Source organism: Notolabrus celidotus, chromosome 6, assembly GCF_009762535.1.
Source record: "Notolabrus celidotus isolate fNotCel1 chromosome 6, fNotCel1.pri, whole genome shotgun sequence".
In the NCBI taxonomy this organism is placed as follows: domain Eukaryota; kingdom Metazoa; phylum Chordata; class Actinopteri; order Labriformes; family Labridae; genus Notolabrus; species Notolabrus celidotus.
The window spans coordinates 32,304,071-32,331,114 of NC_048277.1; the positions used below are offsets into that span (position 1 = coordinate 32,304,071).

At 40.2% G+C, this 27,044-nt stretch overlaps 1 long non-coding RNA gene across 1 annotated transcript in view; it reads left to right on the forward strand.

Moving 5' to 3' along the window:
• LOC117814902 overlaps positions 1–26,123 on the forward strand; it is a 55,499-nt gene extending 29,376 nt beyond the window's left edge. Inside the window, exon 3 of the long non-coding RNA XR_004631665.1 lies at positions 25,583–26,123. This is a non-coding gene — a long non-coding RNA (uncharacterized LOC117814902). The remainder of the gene's footprint in view (positions 1–25,582) is intronic.
• Positions 26,124–27,044: the final 921 nt, after the last annotated feature.

Genomic DNA, 27,044 nt, shown 5'->3' on the forward strand with positions numbered 1-27,044 from the left:
TGAGGGCGAGGAGGGGTTATGTGGTTTATACCTCTTCTCAGGATCCTCTGGCTGACCTCATTGTTTTCACTAAATCTCAGTTGCATCTTAAAGACTGGATGTTGTTGCCAAAGGGAGTGTACATCCAACTGCATCAGTATTTTTTTTACTTTACAGAGCCTGAAGAACACAATAGAATGCATTTTTCATCAAATTAATTTAAAGCAGAGTTTTGAGAAGACAGCTGTTATTTAAAATACACCAAATATTGTGACTTTGAATGATGTAATGACTTTTCTCATGGTCATAGCGAGGTATGCACAGTTCTACATAACTTGATTAGATGTATATACATGCATGCTGTACAGTCCCAACCCTACCTTTTATGCATTTTGGCTGCTGGTCCAACAGCTGTTAGATTAAAACTGTTATATAAGAAATGTAATTATTTCTGTGTAGTGCCGTCATACTGAACCTTTTCTAGTTATTTAATAAATCACAGTGAACTCTGATTTTTTCATTGTGAGGGTTTTCTTGCTCTAAAAAGTAAATCAAAGGCTGACTGATCTGAAGAGTCTGCACTTTGTTGCCTCATGCCAGTAATGACGTTTTGAACAAAAACTGCCAGCGGGAGCGGTTTCTGGTGGAAGGATTCATATAATTAAGAAATGAATGGAAGTTAATGAGTGTCTAAAAGGGTTGAAAGAACTCACAGAATTTCTGAAACAAGGCAGCACTGTTTTCAAGTTTCATAATGCATCACATTAAAAAAAAACAAAAAACTGTGGCGGGCATTTGGACAAGCTCACTCTGAAACAGAGAGGGACCAAAAACTGCTGCCTAAAAACATACTTAAGAGTTAAGCCCTTAAGATTTATGTAATGTAATCAGGCACAACAGTACAAGCTACTGTAGTCAGAGGGCTAGCAGCTAATAATAAAAACGTCAGTTTGGCATGTTAGCTTTTTATCCAAACACACAGCTAAACAAAATGTGCTGTATTTGTTTTCTAAGTCTTCTGTTATTATCCACAGTATTAAACCATAGACTGTGTAAATAATGGATGTAATATCCGTGACGTCACCCATCTGTTTATTGACGTCTGTCCATTTATTGGGATTGGATTTGAAACCCTGGGCTGCACGGTGGTGCAGTGGGTAGCGCTGTTGCCTCACAGCTAGAAGGTTCCTGGTTCGAATCCCCGGCCGGGCGGGTGCCTTTCTGTGTGGAGTTTGCATGTTCTCCCCGTGCATGCGTGGGTTCTCTCCGGGTTCTCCGGGTTCTCCGGGTTCCTCCCACAGTCCAAAAACATGCTCAGGTTGATTGATCACTCTAAATTGCCCCGTAGGTGTGAGTGTGTGCATGAATGGTTGTCTGTCTCTCTGCGTTAGCCCTGTGATAGGTTGGCGACCTGTCCAGGACCCTGCCTTCCGCCCGAAGCCAGCTGGGATAGGCTCCAGCCCTCCGTGACCCCTAACGGGATAAGCGGTCAAGATAATGGATGGATGGATGGATTTGAAACCGACCCCAGCCAATCAAAACAAGTTGTTGAGGGAAACTGAAGTTGTGAAGGGAAACATACAGCAAACACTTAAAACATTTAAATTTTATATGCGGCCAGTTATGTTCGATCTACTCTCTCTCTCTCTCTCTCTCTCTCTCTCTCTCTCTCTCTCTCTCTGTACTTATGTAACTTAACGTACATAGTAAATATTGTTGGGTCTTCTTATTTATCTAAATTAGGAAGGATTGTTTCACATGATCAGCCCCCTTCACTGCTCTGAAGTCTGTAACTTGCAGAGTCTTACTGTCCTGCCGGACACAGAATCACAACTGATCTTGCCTTAACTGAACTGAACCTTTAATAATCAATTCATCTCAGAACTTCTTCCAAAAAATAAAACTCAGATTGAATCTTTCCTGTGTTGAGTCGCAGCCCGAATCTGGCTCAGACCTCTTGACACCCCTGCAGGTTGCCCGTATTCCCAACATCTAATTGTAGATCCAATATCAAATTAATTCCATAATGCTGCACCTTGTCAGAAAATACCTAATTTAAAATGTGACATTATAAAATAAAGTTTTTGCAATGGCTTCAATTCTCGCTGCAGGATGTTGCCGCTTGTATTAAACATGTGAAAACTTTGACAGGATGTAGATTAGTCACAGATTACCCAAGTTATAACTTTGTGTTATGGTAATAGCTCAGTCCATAGGGACTTGGATTGGGAACCGAAGGGTCCCAGTATGGATGAAGTTTGGCAAGTGGACTGGTGGCTGGAGAGGTGCTGGTTCACTTGCCTGGGCACTGCTGAGGTGCCCTTGAGCAAGGCCCCGAACCCCCAACTGCTCAGGGTGCGCTGGTTGTCAGCAGTATCCTCACTCTGACATCTCTCCCTAAGCATGTTCACTGCATGTGTGTGCATTTGTATGTTTATACCAGAAGAAAAAAAAAACTGTATGTGTAGCATGTCCAAAAATTGCATGAGTGAAAAAATTGAATTTCCCCCCTGGGATTAATAAAGTACCTCTCCTCTTTCTTCTTCTACTCTGTGGGCTGACAGTCCATCCAGTAGCTGTTCAGATATATCAGTCAACAGATTAATAAGTTGTCACAGATATTGCCAAAGCCGTGACACCAACATCACTGAAAATCGCTTCAGTTAAACATCTTTAATATGAAATTGTTGTTGAGAGATAACTTTTGCTCTGGATGATTCTGCTGCAAATATTTCATCAATGTCGTAACACGTTCACACGACGTCATCGTATTTTGGAGAAAACATTTGGTTGGTGCTGCAACATCTTTGTTTTAGTCTAAACTGTGTCTTCACAAACATGTTCAGACTGAAGACGATGACACACAGCTTTCTGTCGGGGAGATGAATCGACGGCGGTAACCAAACTATGAATTAACACCCTTTCAGTCCTGACACACACTGAAAATTACAACGTAATCACGTCAAGTGTTTCCTCCCCCACCTTTACTACTCAGCAAACAATTACATGGATTAGCAGGAACGCTTTGCATAACGCACATCTGTGTGCTTTAATTAACCTAATATCAGTGGAAACACACTGCCCGGGTTCTGTTGATTCACTCACAGACGTTATGAGCAGGGGCAGAAACCTGTGAACACAAAATCAACTTCTGTTTCCTTTCAAATGTATTAAATTAGAAAGTATCTGATAAGAGTTACAGCTTTAAGGGAGTTTCCACAAAGGCAGAACAGGAAGGGGAAATTTGAATTTCTAAATATAATAAAGAAACAGAACAGATGCCTTTTCTCTGTGAATCACAAACTGTCCTCTGCCAAAATACAAGACCATTTCCCCAATTTGAGTGAAATCCTCATAAAAGGATCAGCAGCCCGACCTTGTTTTAGCATCAGTTTCCTCTCTCCAGCAAATGAAAGGCGTTTGGCTTGACTCACAGACTCATCAGATCATCTTGTATAATTTGGTGCAATGAGAACATTTCCTGTATTTGATGCTGTTTTACAACACTGCAGATTGGATCGTTCTCTCTGGTCTCTTAACCCCTCGCTTCCTTGTTAACTGATGTAGAAAGGAAACTCTTAAATTCAGTATAAAAGACAAAAACTGAGAGCTTTGGCTTGTTCTAAAATGCACAAAGACCTTGCCTGAAGCCAAGCTGTTTGGCTTATAAACAAAAACTGCTTTGGAGGAAATCCTCTAAAATAAAATGTTTGAAATAGATTTGATTGGATCACTTAACTGCTATAAAACAAGAAATGGTTCACTTTTTTCATAATTATCTCATTATTTTCATTGTAACAGCGGTAGTTTTAGTTCAGGGCTCACTTTATAAGATGCAAGAGACACAATAGGATGCCTACAAAATGAAACAGCACATACTGTATGTCTTGTCAGAGTTGCTGGGTAACACATTTGTAAATTTAAACTCTTTAACTTGACTTTTTTTTTTACAAATGAGCACAAAGGCGCCTCAAGGGACTGTAGGCCTCATTCAAAAACACAGGTGCATCTCAATCAATTAGAGTATCATAATTTAGTTTGCATAAATTAATTCAAAACTGTGAACTTTCATATATTCTTAGATTCATGACATTTAAAAAAAATAATATTATAAGCCAGTTTTGGTTTAATTGTGATAATTATGGCTTAAAGCTCTGAGGAGAAATCCAGCATATAATAAGCAGATAATGATGATGATGATGATGATGATGATGATAATAATTATTATTATAATAAAAATAGTAAAATAAACTGAAATTAAAAAAATGAAGAATAACAAAAAACAAAAGATAAAGGATTGAAACAATCAAAAAATCAGAAATGTAAAATATAAAAATACAAAAATACAAAATAAAATGATAAAATCCTGCCAATGATACTGCCTGCAAAAGAATAGAAACCTCTTGATTAAATCATGCTCAGGTGACATCTCCTGTAAAAGCACATTGATAAAAACATGTTTTCGAAAGAGGTTTAAAACAGAATAAAGAAGTTGCCAATCTGATCTCCTTGGGGAGGTTGTTCTGGAGGGTAGGAGAATATTTCCTCAGATCATATAAAGGAATGTTCAACTTCTGAAACATACATGGGTTTATACACTCTATACTTGAATACTTGAATCAGCAGCACATTTCAGAAAGACGCCCAAATAACACAACTCTCGTTTTGAAAACTTTCACTCATTATTCCGTTATCACAACAGTGGATCCATGTGTAGACGAGGCTTGTTCATGACGTAGGGTTTCATAACGATCTAAAACTAAGATAGCGCAGAATGACATCAACAGCAACCAACTGCACATAACTTTTAGCAGCAAAAGAAGATTCATATGTAACATGAGAGGTCGCACTTCCATCAATGCACTTACAAGAGGGACTACTGAAGGACTTCTCTGTTACCCTGATCACATGGAAAGCAAGTGTCAGTCACCCCACAGCAAATACGCAAGATGACAGATCATCAACGTGGCTGGCAGCTCAGACGGATCACAAAGAAAAATGTAGAAATGTTCAGCAGATATACTTGGGCAGCCTGGGAAACACTTCATTCAACTTTAAAATTCCCCACATATGCTGATATAAAACATAATATCACAATGCAGGTCAGCTCTAAAGCCGTGTAGGTCAGTGCAGTCAGTTGTACCTGTAGCTGCTCACCTGCATTCACTGTTGGCTCTGCATGTATTCAGTTTATTCATTACAAGTCTTCGTTTACATTGAATGTAAACTTTGCAGCCATATTTAAGAAGAACTTGCCTTGATATACTCACATTAATCATTTTTCCCTGGGATGTTTTTCATGGTCAGACCTTGAGCTTTTGTTGAGAAAAACAAAAGCTGGCAGTTTGTCTCAGGACAATGTAAAGAGCATGGAAACATATACGGTTACACTTCCATTTCTGCTGAGTGCTCACAGTGTTGCTCTTTGAGTCACAGTCGTGCTCAGCAACAAATTACAGGCTTTCAGTGTATGAAACCAACACCCACTGACCTCAGCTGTGTGAACAATACATTGATCCGACACCATATGCACAATGATGCACACACAGACTCTCATTTTTATGGTTTCAGCAGGTTTCAAGCACCTGTACTCAAACTCCACCACATGTCAATCACTGATTTACAGGCTGGTTGGAAACATTTTATGCAATTAAACATTTGGTATCTGGCAAAAGTCGACAAACCACATGTCAATAAGAAGGTTAAAACTTTAAAGGCCTGGAAGCCGCTGAAAGTTCGGGTGGAGTGAAAAAATTCTCACTTGGCTGGCATCAGTGATTAACGACTCCCTCACGTCCCCAAGGCAAATCAGAATCCCTGAATATGTCTGGACCTGTACACCTGCTTCGTGATGTACTTTGGCGGATTCCCAGCAGATACATAAGGCATGTTCATATGCTGAAGCAATGTGTGTTCAATGTACTTGATAGATGATTCCCAATCCGAGCAGCGCTAACATATTTTCTGCCTCTCAGGCTTGCGTCATTCTCTGAGTGTGGAGTCGAGGAAAGACAAAAAACAAAACTAATTTGTCACCATAACATCGATTTAATCCCACCACTTAGTATCAATTTTCTCCTACAAGAACTGCATGCGCTTTCTCAGGTTGCTAATAAGTTGGAAGTAATAAGCTCCTGGATAGCGTGCCAGTCGTGCGTTATGAAGACACTCAGCAACAAGCCAAAAGAGTGGAGAGCGGAGGCAGTTTTTAAAAGTTTTACTGCACAGTCGACTTATTATTAGAAAGATGTGCTGCTCTCTGAGCGTGAACAGATTTACTGTATGAGCAAGAGATAGCTGTCAGTGCCTCTCAGTGGAGACAGAGATGCTCAGTCATGGTGGGATGATGATCACTAAAGCGTGTTTATTTCTTTAGAAATCTAGAAGATAAAGACAGTAAGGCTGCTCAGGCTTGAACAAACTGGTGAACTTAACTTGTAAAAGTACAGGAAACTGCTTATGGGGATACTTATGTAGAAATACAGCAACAATTTGTAATTTCTTAATATTGCCATAGTCTTGTTAGGTTAGCCCAGCTGTGATCTGCAAGTTGAATACAAGTATTTTTCCCTGAGCATTTAAACTGAGGACAGATCTTTGTGTTGAGATCTAAAGTTCATACCTGACCTCTGAAACTGTATTAAAAAACGCAGACATAGCCTTGGGGTTTCAAAAGAGAGGCTAGTGCAAAAGTGCCTTAAACTTGCATGCATTTAACGGCCAATAGGGGGCGTCACCACTGGTTGCAAAAAACTCGCCTAACTGTATTTATGACTGTGAGAAAATGACCCTACGTTTCACTTGCTGTGTTACAACAATGAACATTTTTCCAATATGTTTGTATTAGATCATGAGTATCAAATTAAGTCAGTTTCACAATCAGTAATAAACTACTATAGTAGGTTTAATGTTTGGCTACCTCATGACTGACACAGTGCTACCACAGCATTCAGAAAAGAATGTCATGTTCAGACTCAGAACAGTCTGTAATTCTGTTTTTTGTTCAGTAATTACATCTTGCATCACAATTAATGCTACAGTTATTGCCTCTTAATTATGTAATCAAGCTAATGCTAGTGTTGGCTGATAAGGTTAGCTAACCCTTCAATCCTCTCTAGCTCTGCCTTCTTGTCCGAACATGGCCACTTGTGGCTTTGAGATAACAGTATAGTCAACATTACCAAAATTTCAGACTTGAAGCTTCAAAGCAGCATCTAGCATTAAGTCGGTCCGCTTCTTTTAGGAAGTTTATGGTCTCAGTACAAGGTTTTTTTAGTAACTGTTCTAAGCCACATTAGACTACGTCAAATTTTGTGAAAATGTTAATATTTATCAGTTGCTGACTGTAATTTGGACAGTGTTTAGATTAAGAAAATATCAATATGAGCAAGTCTTTGCTACAGGTTGAAATGAAGAAGTGACTCATGTTCAACCACATTTTGCAGTTTCAGCTCAAGATGTTTGATTAAATTTGATTGCACCTCACAAGTCAGTCTTTCCTGGGATACAAAGGGATTTTCCAAAGACAATAAATAGTCTATTTTCCTCTTTGTGATATTCCTGTAGAATGTAATTTAATTTCACTTTCATGCTGGTGGTAGTCCTTTCCTTTTTTTCTGATTTCCTTACCTTACTTTATGAATAAATATTCAAGTCCTGCAATAAAACTCCACTGCAAGGGTACATTATCAAACTGATATTATACAGTTAACTCATAACAAAGTTAACCTCCTGATTTTGAATCAGTAATTTCTAAAAAACATTTAACCTGCAAACCACCAAATCAGGCCTCAATGGGAGACTGTCGCTTCTTTCTATGAGGTTTCATGTGAGGTTTCAGAATCACTCAAGATTAAATGTGTTGCCTCTGTTAGCCTCTGCGTTAAGGACCAAAATACTCCTTCAACACTCCAATGAACTCGTAATGGTTTTATGTGGTTACACAATAAACTGAAAACCTTAGAGGTAGAATTGGAGTGTAATGAATTGGGACTCTATTTTGGACCTGGCTCTGTTGTTGTTGTGATTCAAGCCCAGTAAACTGTATCAAACTCCAAAGTGAAAGTAGCTTTTGAACTAATCCTTTGTTCGGTGCAGCCAGGGGGGAGATTGGGTACAAAGTCGTGCTCTCCATCTTTCTGAGTAAAGGCTCTCATGCAAATCTCCGGCTGTTGTGCCCAAACATTGTTGCAGAAACACACAAACTCATTAATTCCCGTTTGCAGCCGGGCTGTGGGAAGCAGGGATCTGGGTGCAGAGTGTGTAAAATGAGGCCTCTGTCTTTTCATGTGAGATAGAGTTTCTCACCTCTTACCGCCATTCAGAGGGATTAGAAGGAGAAACCAGTCGGTGGTTACTTGTTTGGCCTTCCCCCCGCGGAGCCAATTCTCGCTCTCTCAAGACGTATGGCCACTCCAAAGCCTCAGGCTGAAACATAAGCTTGAGCTCTGTGCAGCAGATCACATGGGCTCTCTGGGAAACAATGCACCCAGGTACTGTAAGGTGGGGAGGAGGTGGAGGGGTGAGAACTCATAAGATAAAGTGGATGGTATGAACTGTAATGGATACACGCTAGGTTTTGACAACATCAGGATTGAAACAATGCATCAACTGAGTCATATTGGCCTGGAAATGGGAGGAAGGATCGAGTGTGGATCAAGGGGAGTGTAGTTTATCATAGAATATTCACACAGCTCTCTATAAAGGCTCCTGGCAGAAGCTACAACCAGCCTTTCAAACTAGCTCAGTATGAAACAGTTACTTTGTCTGTAGTATTATAAAAGTAGTTTTTTCTTTGACAGTCAATCTAGCTTTGCAATTTAGAAAGCTGTTTGTTTGCTCATACTTCTTGGATCAAATCACAGTTTCTCCAATTCTTAAGTCACAAAGTCCAAACCTAGCATTAGACATTTTTGTTGGTCTTTTTTCTCTTGAACCAAGGTCTAAGATAGTCCTGAAACTTTTTCCATTCAAACGCTGACACCCAATACTTTAGCAACAGTGCAAAAACAGCAATCTAGATCATCTGAATCTGATTTATTTTGCAGCACCCTTGGCGATTTTGACTATTTTTAGACCTACCCCTCAGAAAAATCCAAACAGTCTCTTTGCTGTTGGTTTTGACTTCATCTGAATGTTAATTGGTTATCCTGCTCTGGATTGGCACTTAACCTTTATGCACTGTAGTCGGTAGGAGGTTAACAGTAAGTTGCATCTACAGAATGCATCTACTGAATGTATAGACCTCTTTCTGGAGGTCCAACCACTGCGGGGTGACCAACTGTGTTTGACATTTTTTTTGCAAGAAAGTCCATTTGATGCCAATTTCATGCTGAAAAAGAATACAGAAAATGCAAAAGAAAGTCAGATTTTTCTCAAACTTCCCTAATTTGTTTAGAAACTGCTTGAGGATGTAATCCAGAGCGAATCCATTAACAGGCTTTTGTTGGCGTAACTTTGGATTTCAAAGCCAATTTTTTTCCTGCCTTCTGCCTGTTCGAAAGCAATTTTAAGTGATGTTTAAAAACTCATCTAGATTTTAATTTAGATTATGCAACCACAGATAAAGATCATATTTAAAACTAGCTTTTCTGTAAAGTTAATTCAATCTAATTTACTTAATTCTAGTTAGAATAAATACCTTTAATTCAGCCATCTCCAGCATATTGTTGCCAATTTCAACATTTAATCAGCATGCATATAACATCATTTTCAATATTGTGTAATCAATTTTTGGCAATTCATTTAACTTTATTGTTAACTGTTAAAACCCATAGAAATCACTCCCAAAAAGAGTCTCTGTCACTCTCAAGCAGAGGGTCGAGCAGCATGTATGTTTAAGACCGACTATCTCACACCCAGACATCACAGGGGAAACAGCATGTAGGGGTTAGCTTCAGAAAGGGAAGATAACTAAGAACAAAGCGAGCTGTCCTTTGGTGTCAAAACAAGACCTCCCATTTCACCCCCATAGACGTCGTGGCCTTGAACAGATACCAGACACTCCTCAGCCTCTCTGAGATTAGGAACAGAGACTTCTTTAGACTAAACTATCACACAACCTGCGTTGGCACCAGGCGTTTCCTTCAGGGCACGCTGGGAGTGTGCTTCTGTGGTTTGTTAATATTTTGCTAAGTGTTCTGCATTCCACGGATAGTGGGAATTTGGGAAATTCAGAGTTTTCTCAAAGATGAATGAAATTAAAGTGCAGAGTTTTCCTGATTTTGTAGCTTTCTGACGTAATGCAGATTTAATTTGTACCTCAATATTTTTAAGATAAAAGTTGACTCAATCTGCCCTCTAGTGAACTTTGCTCTGCGGTTTATATCTCCTTTGTTCGTACCTGTTCCCTTAACGTTCACATTAAGTTTAATTCTGATGCATTGGACCAGTTTGTTGGAATGCTGTTGGAAAACTGGGTGTGCACAATTTTTCCAGCATGAATTTCACAAACATACACAGGTCCAACCACTGAGCCAGTAAACAACTGTCAGTTGACCTCCTTCTATGTTGGGAAAACACATGTTCGTGATGCAGTTTTATGCTCCATGCTAATTGTTTACTGAGCTCTGTTTTCTACTTTCTACTGAAGTAGGTTAACCACCATCAGGCGTAACTGTATGCTGACTAATTATCGGCACTTATTCTTTAGCACTATTGGCACTATTCTTGTGTGTTGGTTAAAGAGGCAGTGAATGCATCACATGGAAGGAAGATAAAATGCAAATCTGTCAGCGACTTGTGATAGCGTCAATAATTATGATAGACTCCCTTTCTGATGACGTCACAGCTCTCCCCTGCTATCTGAGTGCAGGTCACATTATCCGAGTTTTTATAAGTGATAAGTTGAGTTAGCTGTCAGCTGTTTGAGTGTCTTGTCTGAATATCTAGTTGTGTATTGGGTGCTTAACTGTCTGCAGCCTTTAGTAAAAAGTACCATAACATTCATTGTGTATAAGACGCCCTTTTAATATCATGTAGAAAGTGAGCTGCGTTGCGACCAATAGGCCATACCATGGGCAGCAGGTCCGTCCCATAGCTAATGCTCATGAAAGCTAAAGCTAATGTGCTGGCACAGTCCGTCAGTACCTCACAATTACAAACACTGACTGAAACTACCGTTAGCTAACAGAATGGTGAAAACAGATGGTACACAAAGAACTTTACAGTTGCATTGACTTTGTTGAAAGCAATGAAAGTGCAACTATATGCACTCTCTGGTTAAGCAACAGCTTTACAATGAATATGAATACAGAGCCAGGGATTTCTGACTCTATTTGTTGTAGCACACAGTATCCCAAGATTTCCACTAAACTTTATTTCATGCACACTGGGAAAAAAGGAGGCTAAATTAAGGACAGACACTTCACTAACCAACCAAATCCAGCAATACAGTTTTACCTGGCTCTAACCAAAACTATCAGACCACCTGAGTCAGGACTGACAGGAACTAAATCCTGTCTTTAAAAAGAACATTTCGTCATTCTTCCTATCTGAATTGTATTTCCTGCTTCCTGAATTTGTTCCTATCCAAGCTGCTTCCTGACATTTATGGTTTTTATTTTAGACCTGCTTCGGTGTGCTTTAGCCTTTCCTCAGACCTTTTTCTTTCTTTGGACAAACTACTTACCATAGATAATGATTTGTACCAGAATACACCAACATGGATCCATTTGTTAATGAACTATATATGAGTATTTCTCAAAAGATATTTTTTATTGAGCGTTCTGTGCCTCCTCTGGTATCTCTTTTTCCAACTTTGTTACTCTTCTCTATCTTCTGATTTGCTCCACCTGCAGCTTCAGTTACCTCAGATTAAAGGTTTAACACAGAGTTTTGTTTGAGGCTGATAACCCATCTAGTGAAAAGTATAAAAGAGATTCATGGATTCTGTTCTTGTATGAATGTATTAGCAAGAAAAAGAGGATGGATGCAAGAGTCTGAGTTTCTGTGCGATCCAAGGACTAAAACTGGAGCTCTAAACTCTTGCCTGAAGAACACAGGTAGTTGGATGGAGGTATAAGGTCCTGACCTTAGAAGCAGAGGAGAGCATTGTGGGATAGAACAGTCACAGTTTTTTTTTGCTAACTTCATCCCACTTCTGCAGAATTTGATCCGCTTCATTTTCATACTGCATGCTGTGCAGTGTGTTAAACCCGTTCGCCTACATTTGAAGTATTAATTAAAATCCCCAACTTTCCATGGATATCAATTATTTCTCATCAACATTAAAGGAAATGTGTGTTTACACATTAGTTCCCCCCAAAAATATCACCAATGAAATTTACATTTGATGTTTTGGTCCAAATAAATAAATTATGAAATGGTTATGAACTTTTTGTGCCCTACATGAATATTTAAAGCAAAAGATTGTTTTATGTCAAAGCTTGACATCCTTAAAGCTATGTTAAAGCTAAGAGAGAAATCTGGATGTTAAAGGGGTGAACCAGCTTGATCCTTCCATGTCTACTTCTATAAATCTCCTGCTGCCTCCAATTGATTGAAATTGTACACTGAATTCCCATGAAGCATCCTCACCCACTTACTGTATACGCTTTGTAGGTGGTATTCACAATGTAATGGGAATGTGATTTTGCAGTGTGGGACTCCATATGATGAATCAGGCTGCTGATTGGCTGGGTTTTTCTGGAGGTTGTGTTCAGGATGTAGATTACTAACCACAAGGCAAACAGAAATATACAGAGTTCACAAGATCAAAGTCCTTTTCAGTGTTTTCTATGAACAAAATGTGGGTTTTCCCGTGAGGCATGTGTCCACCTTTATTTATGTAAATTAATTTAAATTAAAAGGGACGATTCAGGGTGATGTTAGTGGCAAAGCGTCTGCATCTGCTGAAGGCTACTATCAAATACATTGGAACAAGACCTTAAAATGATGAGTCTGCACAGCTACAACAAATAACATGTTTTAAGTCAAATTATGTATCTGTTTTCACCTCATCTGTTTTTGTATTTTTGGCCTGCATTCTACAATATTTATACATGGAAAGTTTTGTTCAGAAATCAAGTCACAGTTAATTTAATTTAGTTATTACAATCCAGTCCCCTTTATTTATATAGCACTTTAAAAAGAACGATTAAGTTTACCAAAGAGCTGCACAGTGAAGTAAAATAAGTTAAAACACACAGAAGATAAAGCACTATAAAAAAATGAAAGAAAATCCAATAAAAGAATCATAATAACACATGAGGTACTTTAAAAAAATACTTAAAGACACTTAAAAACACTTAAAGAAAAATTTAAATAATAAAATAAAAGAACAGGCCGAGACCGCACAACTCTCATGCTGAGTTAAAAGCCAAGGAGTAAATATACGTTTTAAGACGGGATTTAAAAGTTGGTCAGGTTGTTATTCTTAACATTAGGTTATTCTCAGAGGTGTCCACAGTTTATCACTTTTCCATAAGGGAAAAAATAATGAGATAGAGAGAGAAAGCAATTTAAGAAAGGGGGTAACCCTGGTTGGCCTAGGGGTTTACGAGTGCACCTGATATACAGGGGCTACAGTCCTTATTGCAGTGGTTGCTGGTTCAGTTCCCAGCAAAAACCCTTTGCTGCATGGGTTCCCCCGATCTCTACTCCAAACACTTCCCGTATCTCTTCAGCCATCCTGTCAATAAGCGCAAAAATTGCCCAACATATAACTTACAAGAAAAAAAAGAAAGAGTACAGAGAAGGCAGAGCCAAGGGGGAGAAGTCTGTTTTGGCTGGAGCTGAACCCCGACAGGTTTGCTGCTCCATCCCCCCCATACTCCCCCATTTCCATGAGGGTAGAGGGAAGGTAAAGAGGGGTAAGAGATGCAAAAAGGAAGATAGGGATGGCAAAATCAGGAGGAGAAGGCTGTTCAGATTGGAGCTAATCTCTGCTCCCCCTTCTTCCCCATTTACATGAGAGCATGATAAAAAAGGTAAAGTTTATGATTTAGCATGTATAAAAGATATTAATTATGTAAGTGTTATCTTTGATTAGTTAAAACAAAGTCATTTTTACCTGTCAAATGACTTCAAACTTGTACCTTCAGTATCTACAGTATGTTGGGCGTATTTCTTTAAAATCATCTAAATTCCCAAAATGGAAATGGAATGCAAACCGGGAAAACGAAGGCTATATTAGAGCACAGCAGCCTGTCACAGCGATGAGAGATGGTGTAAAATGACGGTTTTATTTGAGGCCAGAGCCTGGGTGTGGATTTTCTACCAGTGAAGAACAATGGAGGGTGTTTCCTGTTGGAATCAAAGCACCTCTTCTACCTGCTTCCTCTGACTACTCAGAGAGTGAGTCTGCAGTGTTAGTATGTGTAAAATAGACTGAAGGAGGACTGCTTATAACACACTTTAATGCTCCCCAACACTACACTGAGGTACTCTGTCTGGCACAGTGGTTACATAGAGTAGGTGCATGTACTGAAGAGGCAGCAGGTACTGTCTCGGCCGTCATATAGTCCCATAAGAGGCTGGAAGGGGTCGTGATCCTATCAGTCGCTGCTTGCTTTTGTGCGTAAATCAACAGGTGGTTCACACGTCATCAAGTCCCAATCCAGGCAGCACTCCAGCCAAAAACAGCACAGCAAAGACAATGTGGGAGGGAGAGGTGAACACACTGGTGCTTTAGTCTCATTAGAAATGTGATTTATCAGGCGCAGTGCCAACATTTAATGAGGAAAGTATTACTGGGCAGCTTTTAGAGCTCCACCTTGATTTGTCTGACATCAATCTGATCTTGAGACATCTTAAAAATGGAAAACTGATTCACTGGATTACTTTAAAGATATCATGTCCATAACCAACGTATCCAGCACATGCATGTGGATGTTGACCTGCTGGTGGTGCTAGCTCTGCTAAAGTTAGCCATACTCAGCAAACCATTGGACTCTATCATCCTGTGTTTAGGCAGGTTAAATGATGTAGTTGGACAGATTTGAATTTTTCATTTAAGACTGTGTAAAGAGTTACTTTGGAACATCTCTAGCTTTATCTAATTTTCAGTTGCTAGCTTAACACATGTAGCAGCTTTATTTATTCTCTACATAGCTTATTTAGTCTTCTGTAAATATTTTGATTATCATAATTTGCATTGTATTTGTATTTATATCTTATTAATTACTTCTTCTATTAGATTTTTTCCACAGCACCTTTCTGCATTTCCACAAACATAGACAAACACAAGAACATACACTGTAAGCTCAACAAACTGTCTACAAAGACATCAACACTCAGACAAAGTTGTGTGATTCAGCGAGGCCTGTTGTTGAGGGTCCCTAAAACAGCAGGGATCAGGCTCTTGCCAAGGCGAGCCCTTCTACACCTCGGTGCTCTGTACCTGCGTCCTGAGGGGAGTGGGATGAGGTGGGTATTTAGTGGATGTGTGATGTCCTGTTCTATTGAGGTTGCGGTGCGTCTGGTGGCCCAGTTGTTTAAGTCTGTGAGGTTTGGTGTTGGGAGACCGATTATTTTAGAAGCTGTGGTGGTTATGCGTGTGAGTTTGGCCTTGTTATAAATTTGATTTGATATTCTTACTTATTGAAGAGCAACTTTAATAACTGAATTCCCCCTTGGGATAAATAAAGTATTTCTGATTCTGATTAAAACCTTTGTAAAAGATGTCAGGCTGATCTTTTACATTTATCTGACTTGTGAGTTTCATTGGAGGTTAAATTTATATTAAAACTATGTAGCCTACATTATTTTGATATTGATTTATCCCTTTATAAATGCTGTTATTGCTATCGATAGTTCAAATGTCCAGGGTTCACAAAATTGGCTTACATTAATAAAATAAAACATATTTAATGTGCATTTTTTTTTCAGACAGAGCCAGTACCCCTGTGTAAATTATATAACCTAAAAAGACTACTGCTCCCCCTACAGGCCTGGAGACCTCTTTTGTAATGACTATTTGTTTGGGTTTGTTTTTCCCTTTGCATCCTTTTTGTTTTTGCAGAGTGTGCTGTAAATATATTTGAATATTTATTCATTCAATCAATCAATCAATCAATCAATCAATCAATCAATCAATCAATCAATCAATCAATCAATCAATCAATCAATCAATCAATCTTTATTTGTATAGCGCCAAATCACAACAAACGTTATCTCAAGACGCTTTTACAAACACAGGAGGTCTAGACCACTCTATGTCAATATATATCTAATCTATCAGAATATATATCTAAAAAAGAAATGTTCATCAAAGATCACAGCTTGGCCATAATTCTCCTGTCAGCCACCACCTCCACAGGGTCCAGGACTGAGCTGGCCTTCTTCACCAGTTAGTTCAGTCTTGCTCTCCTGTATCCTGTCCACCCACAGCAGGTTTAATCCTTCCAATGTGGCGTTCGTGTCCGGTGTTAGCTCTGTTAGCATGATGCTATTCTGCCAGTATTCCCTCTGGTGCTGGGTTAGCTCGTTCACCTTATAGTAGATAGATCTTACATTCCCCATAACGGTGGGTGGAAGGACAGGTCGATGTCGTCTTTTCTTAGCTTGCACCTCAATACTAGCACGTCGTCCTTGCCTCCTTCTCCTTAGCTCGCAGGGAACATCGGGCCTAGTATCGTTTAGCATCAACATGCTACTGCGAGCTAACTCCATTCAGTATACACAGAGGTCAGAAAGAAAGCAAAAACACGTGCCAGAAAGTTCCTGAAGATGAATCTGTTTACTTCTCACGTTAGCATTCCAGATTTAGTTCTTCTCTCTCATTGTCACAAACAGGTTTCAGGCGACTATAAGAAGATTTTCTCACAACAGGAAACGGCTATGTATTAAATCTATTGTTCAGCATTAGGCAGCTTACTCATATTCTTCTTCTGTCAAAGGAGTTGGACGTAGTTAGTCTAATGTTTAAATTCCTCCTTTGTGTTGTGTACAGGCCGGCAGAGGAGGTGTTTACGTCTTCTGGAAGTTAGCTTTGTCTACCACACATGGTTTCCTCCCTTTTCTCTGTCTCTTTATACAACTTCTGTGGTATTCTCTTCCCCTGGTATTTCTGAAATTTGATTTCAATAATTATGAACTACTCCGAAAGGCTACTGAGAATCATACTTTGCACGCACATTATTACAAATAAAGCTCCTGTGGAGAAAGAGCTTTTGAATTATATGTGTAAAAAGATAAAAGCTATGGGAGCTGTAATCACTGTTTACTGTTGGCAGGGGCCAGTTTTGTGGAGCAATCAACTTTTGTGATGATGCTTCATGTAAGTAACCGGCTTGTTTGTTTACGTCTGCAGGGGGCTCATCTCCTCTGTGAGGGTGATAATTAGGACGAGAAGTTTTGACTCATGTCCAAGGGAAGAGATGGAGAGAAAAGAGGGATGATGATGCCAGTGGTCCTGCAGGGGTTGATGTTTATGACATACCACGACTCCCTGGAGATGGCTAATGGAAAGACTTAGGACATCACTGCAAATACAGGGGGCATTCCACCTTCCTGCAGAGAGTTTTCAGGAAGACAGATGTGCTTTTTTTCTGTTTTAAACAGGTGTTATAGTCATGGAGGCCAAAAAAAGTATTCAAACACAATAATCAGCACATTGTTTTCTTTAATGTTTCCCCAGAGGGATTAAAGTACTTTTCATGTGAATGGCCCTGCTGACTTTTTCCTGCACCTGGCATTAAAACAGTGGCAGATACGGTGACATCATTGTAGTATTAATAGAGAAGAGGCTTAACAGAAGGAATTCACATTGTAAAGTAACAATGCTCCAGCTCAGATGAATGTGCATCTGCATTATTGTAGACCCGCTTGCACTGTGGTTATACAGGTTGTTGTTCTGACTTTATTATCTCAACAACTATTGATTGACTGACCTGAAATTCTTTACAGGCAGTCACAGTAAGGACAGGATCTATTTTTTGAAAGTCTAACCCCCCAATTGGCAAACAATCTATGCCAATATGAGCAATATGGATGACAACAATGAATGCATGGGGGAAGTTTTGCACTCAACTGGCTGTTGTAATTCTTTGGAGCTTTTCGTGTTGGAAAGCATCATGGGCGCTGGTGGCCTAGCGGTCTAAGCGCCCCACATACAGAGGCTATAGTCCTCATTGCAGAGGTCGCCGGTTTGACTCCCGGCGGCGACCATTTGCCCCCTTCTCTACTCCCCATGTTTCCTGTCTCTCTTCAGCTGTCCTATCATATAAACAAAAGGCCCAAAAAACACAACTTTAACATGGTGGTTAATGCTGGGGTTGGCAGTCTCGGAAAACTAGCATGAATTTGAATGTAGCATTTCCTCAGGACTCTGTCTAACCCCTCCCCTCCTCCCTCAGAGTTCCTCCAAAACGCAAAGTACCTCATCGGGTCAGAGGGGACAGGCCTGAGGTTGAGCGAGAGGGGCAGTCAGTAGAGTCAGGGGAAGCAGCGGGGACTCAGAGTGCACGTCGGGGAAATGTACGCGCAGGAGGCGGGCAAGACGGGATTTGAATGGTTTAAAATTTTGGCACCCAAAAAAGGCTGATTGGTTGGTGTTTTCCCAGGTTTACTCCGGCTGTAGATAGCAGCTTTTCTTCGCTCTTTTTTAGGAACACATCATGTATTGATTGCCATCAGGACATAAAGATCATTTTAACCAGTATAACAAAAAGTGTATCTAAATCTGATTACCAACCCCAGCTTCAACAGAACTATCCCAGCGACCAATGCAAATGTTGAGACATAAAGTCCAGACATAAAAATCTGATTCGAATAACAAGAAAAAAACTGGACAGTCTGTTTTAAGGATCTGATTTGAGATACGAATCTGAGATATCAGTAGTATTTTATAACATTATAAAAATGCTTCATTAACTGTTTTAATGTTAGGTTATTCTATCAATAAATTCTAACAATAGCCACAAAATTGTATTTGTGAGAAAGTCACAAGCCATAGTAGGGTTATGAAATCCCCACCTTGTTGTTCTACATTAGGCTTAACCTCCTCTCTAAGCTGCTTATCTCCCATATGCAGTTTTCCTGCATTTCAAAGTTGAACTTCTTGTTCTTCTGAGGTAATTTAATTCCCTGTTGTTCTAAGGTAATACTCAGTCCTGCCCACTGTGTCATTGAAAAATGTCACTGGACTGTTGAAGGAAATACCTGACTGACACAGATGAACGCCGAGGGGATTTTACATGATTTCGTTTTCTCCATGGCCAAAGCAAGCAAAATATGAAGCCCATTTTTGCAGCATAAATAAACATGTTTACATCCTGGTTAGTTAGGTTGAGTTCAGCATAATCAATATGGCTCCCGCGCCGACGATTGGCTTCAAAAAAGCGCACAGGAACAGATGGGTGATGTCACGGATACTACATCCATTATTTATACAGTCTATGGGCCAAAGACAGTAAATGTGTGACTTCTGTTTATTCTCCTGAAACAATCACCTACAACTTTTAGTGATCATAGCCAAAATCATGATGGACTAAATGTGGAATCAGCAAAGACAAATCAAATATCATCAGCAAAATATTATACCTGCATAACCTTTTGAAACACAATACATAGTTTACTGACACATGCCTGTTCTTTGAGCTGCGATTGGTTCCCATTTTATGCCAAACAGGTGGTAAAAAATAGTAGTTGAGAGCTGAGAACTTGCAACAGATAAGATGCACTTCCATTCTGCTTTTCTGATTTAACTTCTAAAAATTGAAGAAACTGGGTAAACGGCAGTGTTTGATACAAACTGCCACTAACAAATAGACTTTCTGACTGCAATGGAAAGCACAAACTTTTTTCAAATAGAGCATGCACTTACTTATTATACATCTGAATTAGCGTTTGGGTTGCAGTTAGCTAAAGTAGGGAAATGACATGGTAGAGCTAACCCTGACCCCGTTTAGCCTACTCGACTTGAAACTCATAAACGAACCAACTTTGGAAGAAAGACTTTCCAATTTGGGAACCAGGACCACCCAGACAGCATGTGAATGTAGAAGCTCTCTCTTTCTTTGTACTGTGTCACATGACTTCTTCCTTTGGTGCTGTCATAATTTACGGCCACTAAAGGTCTCCTAAAGAATGTGTGTAAATATGCGTACGTAAACTTCTTGCCCAGACGACTTCTTTGACCAGATATTTGGAAGGATGCTCTGGAAGTTTAAAGTCTCCTACAGGCATATCATTTAACTTTAAGAAGCCTATCCATCAAATAATAGTGAATATGTAATGTGTATGTCTTATTGTGAGTTGTGTGTCAGTCGGTTGTTTGTGTTGATAGACTTCTAAGATCTTTTTGGGCACCAGGGAACAAAGATTGCTTTAATGATCTAATCTCTTGTGGGTTCAGCTTCTGTTTAGTCAAGACTGGATCAAATGAGTCTTCTGCCCTGACGCACTTGAAAGCAGCTGAGGCTATCCAGGTCATTCAAAGGAAGTCTGAAGTGTGGTTTTTACTCTGTGAGGAGGACTGTGCAGATACAGGAGACATGTCAGTGTTAAAAAATACATTTCAGGACCTCTCCATCCCTGGATCTCATTTTCCCTGGGAAAGAAAACTTTTTTATGGGCTGTTCAGTCAGGTCTTTGTGTGAGTCTATGTGTGCATGTGACTCTTGAAATGGCTGATTTACAGTACCCCCCTCCAGACAACATAAAGCCAGGCTCCATTGTGAGCGCTGACCCCTTTCTCTGCACAAACACACCACTTCCCTCACTTCCTGTCACGCCTGCTACCAGTCTACAGGAGTGCCCACCAAGTGTTTCATTAGTCTGTATGAAAAGAGAGGTTTTAGAGTTTGAAGCAATATGTGTTTTTATTTCCTTTGTAAAAAGAAACAGCTCAAGCTTTTGTCATCCAACTTTCTTAGACGTATAAATCATGGGTCCTTCTGCCACCAAGCAGCAACAAGCTTTAAAAGACAAAGCTGCATTATTTATGGCTAATGCTGCTCTGTCAGCCTCGTTGATGTCTAGAAAAATTACTTCAAGAAGATTTTTTAAAGTGCCAGTACTTTTCTGCTATATACTTTGTGACCAGGAACTGATTTCTCAAATAGGTGTCTTCTACAACTAAGTGTAGCACACTTTTTTAAAATATTCTGCTAATCTAAATACTATATTACAGCAGCATGACCATGTGTGTCGTACTGTTGCTGTTTGTCACCCCAGCGTTGTAGTGTAGACTGAAATATTTGGACCAACGTCACTGCCTTTTCCGCTAACCAAAACACATTTCACTTAACAATCAAATGTCAGAGGTCCCTCAGGTCGGTACAGTTCACGGCCAAACAGATTCTTGTGTTGATTTGAAGCAAACACTCAAGGTTATGGGAAGTTTAATGACTCTTGTGTGAGTATAAGTTAAGTTTTCTCTGATAGTTCCTCCTCTATGGTGTTGAACACTGCAGGAGCCTCATTTGTTAACAGAGCTGTTGATTATCAGCTTTTTATTTAATTTTATTTTTGGAGGGGCATTTTTGCCTTCAATTGATAGGACAGCTGAAGAGCAGTGTTGCCAACTCCTCAGTGAGGAAAGTAGCTATTGGCTGTCCTTAATGTCGCTAGAAGTCTTTAAATGACGTCATCACTTAGTTTGCATAATCTGAATTGTAATGGGCGCTGTCGGAGATGTGTGTAACATTGAGGGAGAGACAAAAAGAGAGTAAAAAACACCCTAAATATGTTTATAACTACAATTAGGAGCCTACAACAAATCAAAGTAAAACATTACATTTTTCAACTATATCTTTTTCTACATTTTTAGTGTATAAAATCTACATTTACTGTCTAAATGGGCCAAAAAGAGACAGTAGGTGGGATCTGCCAGCCGTGTCTTCAGACATGCGTAATACATTTGAAGTCAGGATGCAGAGGGGTGAACGCCTCCTGCTCTGAATGCAGCCTAGGAGGGACTCACAGCAGCATCCACTGCGCGTTGAGTAGAGTAAGAATGGTTCATGCTTTCACGTCAGTCTCCAAAAGTCTCTGTTAACACACCAGAAAAAGTCACTAGATCTGCCGCTAGTCGCTTTTTTGAAAAAGAGTCGCTAGAGGGGTCTGAAAACTCGCTAAATGTCACTAAGTTGGCAACACTGCTGCAGAGAAGCAGAGAGCGAGGGAAGACAAGACATGCAGCAAATGTAGTTGAACCAGAAACCTCTCCGACAAGGACTATAGCCTCTGTATATGGGGCACACTTAGACCGCTAGGCCACCAGCGCCCCACCAATCAGTCATCTTTTTAACATCAAGTAACACATACAATATAAACCTGCATGATAAGATCTGACTGTGAAGGCAGCTGTTACTTGACGTTTATTTGAATTTTCCAGTTTGACTCACGTTCCATTGGTTATAATGGAGGAGGCGGGGTTTATGAGCTGCACTGTAGCCAGTTAGCAGGGTGAGCTCTGAAAGTTTTGGCTTCAATCCAATAGAGCTGTTGTGCCGTCTGTGGTGGTAACTGCTGAACAGCCACAGGTCAGCATTGTCACTTGGTTGCTGTGACTCGCTGGCAGTCTGATCCCCAGCTGCTGTAGTCCACATGTCCAAGTGTCCGTGGGAAAGACACTGAACCCTGAAGTGCTGCTGCGCCATAGCCAGGATTAGTTAGTACTGATGGTCACTTTGTACAGCCTCCTCTGCCAATAGTGTAAGAATGTGTTTGTGAATGGGTGAATGTTATATGTAGTGTAACTGTGCATTAAGACTAGAAAGGGCTTTGTAAGTACACTGCATTTACCATTTAGCAGCTTCAAACCTTTGTTAGCCCTCTGACATTTAGCTTTTAAGGCTAGGTGGGGCAGATGACTCTCACTCAGCACAGAAAGAGAGTCACAATTGTTGCTGTTGCTGACGTCAAACTTTTACTGACTCATTTGATGGTGGCTCTTTTCTTCACAGTGTTTTTAATATATTACAGGATTACGTCTGTCAGCCACCAGCGCTTTCTTCTACCTGTGTAAACAGTGAAAAGCATTTATCCAAAGTTGGAGCCATTTTTCCACAGATTGTTCAAACACCTCAACAATAACAAAACATAAAAATGACTGTGTGCAAATACCTGTAAACCCAGCCTATTTGTTATCGCTCACATTCCCCCCATCAAGGCCACCAGCTCTGCCCTGAAAGCCCCATTCTAACAGGAAACATCACAGGAAGCCACTACCCATGAATGCACGGGAGCAAACTGGAAAGAGACCCCAGCCCACTGGGGTGAGGCCTGGTCCTGCTCCGTCATACGTCCAGAGTGGCAGGAATGCAGCTCTCTTTGTGTGAGAGTCAACACAAAGTCAATCTCTGCTGTAAATTCAACACAGGCTCTCCGCCGCTCCGGATAAAAGAGGCCGGGGAGCAGAGTCTGTGAAACCAAACACTGAGTGGTGTTGACTGTTTTTATTTGAAATTTGAATAAGTCTCTCCCAACACATCTTATCCCTCATCTGAGAAATTCCCTGGGACTATTTCTGAGATAAAAACCATTTCCAAATCGAGGTTGACAACCAGAGAAAGTTTGGCGAGAGTGAGTGGCTGCTGATCTTTCCCATGGGGACTTCTGCACCTTTCTAAAACACAGAGAGAAGGTCGACTGCCAAGAGGGGCTGAGTGTGCTTTCAGTAACCATAGCAAAGACCGCTGAAAGACGAAGCAGCTGCGGATTTGTAAAAGTGCTGTGTGTGATTTTGTTTTCATGTTTGATGCTGCATGTGCCAGTCTGAGTGTTTGTGTGTGTGTGTGCTGTTTACATGTGCAGGTTTCATTGGGTGTGTGTGTGCAATAACAATAACAGGACCCCTCTCAGGAAATTATCTCCCAATCATATTAATCTCATAAACAGACCGGGGTCTTCAAAGTGCCAGCTCTGGAGGGGGAAGTGTGCGTAGATTAGTGCGGTGCTCCAGCCTCGACATGGCACAGGAAACAAGAGAGCCTCTCGCCCACCATCAAAGGCTCGGCAGATCTATCACAGAGCAAGACGCTCCTCAGTTGTCTGCCACTTCAAACCTTCACAGAGCCGAGCCTTTCCTTCAGAGTCTCAGAAGAGAGATATCAAGATGTCCCGATGCTTGATTTTAAGTTCAAGTTGCTCTTAAAATGTGTTGTTTCTTGTTCTTTTCTGATACATCTTATTCTCTAGAGCAGTGGTTCCCAAAAGTTGCTGTGCAAAGGATCCTCAGCCTCTGGTGTCGACCCACATCTTGCAAAATTTTGGAAATTCCTTCCACATTAAAATGGCACAAATCAAAAATTAAACATACAGCTTCCTTATTTATATTTAATCTTAGACATTCATTAATTCAGTGTCTTTTGTTGTTAACAGTCTTATTATCTCTTTGAGGACACATTTGGGCACATCACTACTGTTCTTACTTGCTGTAAAGCCATGCTTTAAGTATGCTGGCTCATACACCCACAAGCTCTAGATGCTAACGTTGTAGCCTGTGGTCGTAGCTCTGTATCAGCTGGGTCTCATTCAGTCTTTTCATTTTGTTGTTTTTTCCATTTTCAGAGGAGGTATGGTGGCTAGTTTTCAGTGGAAGATCAACTTCATACATCAATGTCTCTCATGGCGGCTGCTCAATGCTGATTGGCTAGAGATGTGAGGTTATTAATTTTTTTAAGTAAAAAACTAAAATTTAAATATGCAGTGATTGATAACATTGACAAATACTCACTGAGTATTGAAATGTCACAAATAATGTCATCAGTTGATTTTGATTCTTGTTTCATTTCACCCCCTTTCATTACCACAACCCACCTAGCGCCCTCTATTAACCCCTCAAGGGTCGACGACCTCCACTTTGAAAATCTAGATTATGAAGAGATTTTTTTTGCACATCATGCTAAAAGAAAACATGATATCCAGGAGATCATGAATTACTACTTTATTTAATTATTGAATTATTACTGCACAACAACTTAGTAGTCAGGCAGTGCTTCCCAAATTTCAGAACATTGTCTGGTATATGTAAACACATCAATTTATTACTAAAGTAGGGCTGAGTTTGGTATGTGTCAAACTAACATCCAAATGCTGTCTGTCTTTCTATTCTTTTCATACTTCCACTCATAAATAAAGCACTATCATATGTACATTTGTAGGTCTGACCAGCTAATCTGATGAGGCATTCCATGAGTGCTGATATGAAGTGTAACATCACTACAAGATTTGAAACTATGTGCATCACTCTGCTTCAGTTGTCAACCAATGTCCTGATTGATTAAACTGATTTCTAAGAATCCCAAATGTCACTAAAGAAACTTCTAGAATGATTAAAACTGGAATCTCTTGTTCCCATCTTGTCCCCATGTGATCTCTAAAATGGTTCATACTTCTTACTTCTTATGTTAGCCTTTGGAGGAGCTTGTTTTAAATCTATTACCAGGATGCAGACTGGATTTTCTGTCATATAACATGGCTCAGTATTTTTAACAACCTTCAAAATAATTTAATGTAAAATCAACGTGCATCAGTGCAGCTTCAAACACAGGAATACATCTCAAGGGAATAACTGTGGTTCTTTAACATACATGATGCATCACAGTCCACTACAGGGCGGACACTAGTCCATGGAGACACAACATAAACATAAAGACAGCAATTTCCATTTCTTATCTATCTGCATGTTTCTTTTAATTTCCTCCTCCTCTTCCAGGAGATGTGTCGTGAAACCCTGGTGAATTTCAAGTCTCCCTCAACACGCCGAGGTCATGACTCACCAGATGATTACACGCTGTGCAAACCCCCCCCCCCGTAAAGCACATGGAAGCAGGCCCAATCAGGTCTCCTGTGAAGGATGGAGGATGGAGAGCGCCTCAGAGGAAGTGTGGAGGGGTGCGGAGGTCACTACAGGTTTGTGAAGAGGGGAGGTGACAAACGAATTCCATGTTTACCTAAGTAGCTAATCAGAGCCACAGTCAGGCAATCAGAGAGGGACAGGAGGCAACGTCCCAGCAATGCTCAAATACCATCATTGTTATGTAGCCTGCTGGGTATGAAATGGATTTGAAGTGAAGCACATCTGTGTTTCATGAGGATGTAAAGTGTTTGCACCAGACTGCTGTGTGAATTATTTATTTTCCTGAATCGTTGTGGGAATATTCTTGGTCCCACATTTTCTGTCTTTGTTTTGTTCCTCTATCTTTTATGCTGGACGAATTTAAAGACTGAATTAGAACTTTTTCTCAGATTCAACATGCCAGGAGTTGAACAGATTACTCTGATGAATGAATGAAGTGACTGAACTTAGAGAACTCAAGGGGTTAAAGTGAAAAGAGCGGAGGCTAAGATCACTTGAGCAGTGGTGGTGAGGCTTCCAAGAATACCAAATCCTACAATTCCCAACCAGAGCTGCACAAGTAATTGCTATTTTTAGTGTAAGCAATGCTCGCTTACTCAGTATGCACATATTTTACCTGCAAAGTGGAGTTCTGAGTATAATGGTCCTCCTTTAACGTCACCACTTTATTTTGATGTAGTCACGTAGCTCAAACATTCGATCAGCTGCTCTCAGATTAATTGGAGCCAATGAAGAGATGGAAAATAATAGCTTTTAGGATTTATTTTGGATTCAGGAGACACATAATGCAAACATATATTATGTAAAGCATGGAGACAAGCAGACAGTGTGAGTGAAAGCTGAAGTAAAGATGGAAAGATGATCTCCACTCTGTGAGAGACTGCGTGAGCAAATAGTCCCAATGTTTTTGGACTTGGGGTTGTATTTTCAAGACATCACCCTTTAAAAAATAGAGCTGCTTACATATTTTGAGTCTGCAACAGCGTCATAACAAAATCCCTCCGTCATCACGCCTTTTGTACCTACACATTGCATTCACAGCTGCATAATACAGTCGTCCTAGTGTGTGATTACACATTGAGTTACAGCATTGTGGAAGTACAGGAGACACCATGTGTAAACACACAGGGAGCGCCACACACACACACACTCAGACATGCACACTGCCAGCTCTGGTGCTATACCGTCTTCCCCATTACGCCTCTGTTTATTCCTCCAAGGGCCAATCAGAGGCTGGACAATTTCACCCTGCCATTCCGCCTCTGGGCGATACACATAGCAATTAGCATTAGCATTTTTGTTAGAAGGTGCTAGGTTT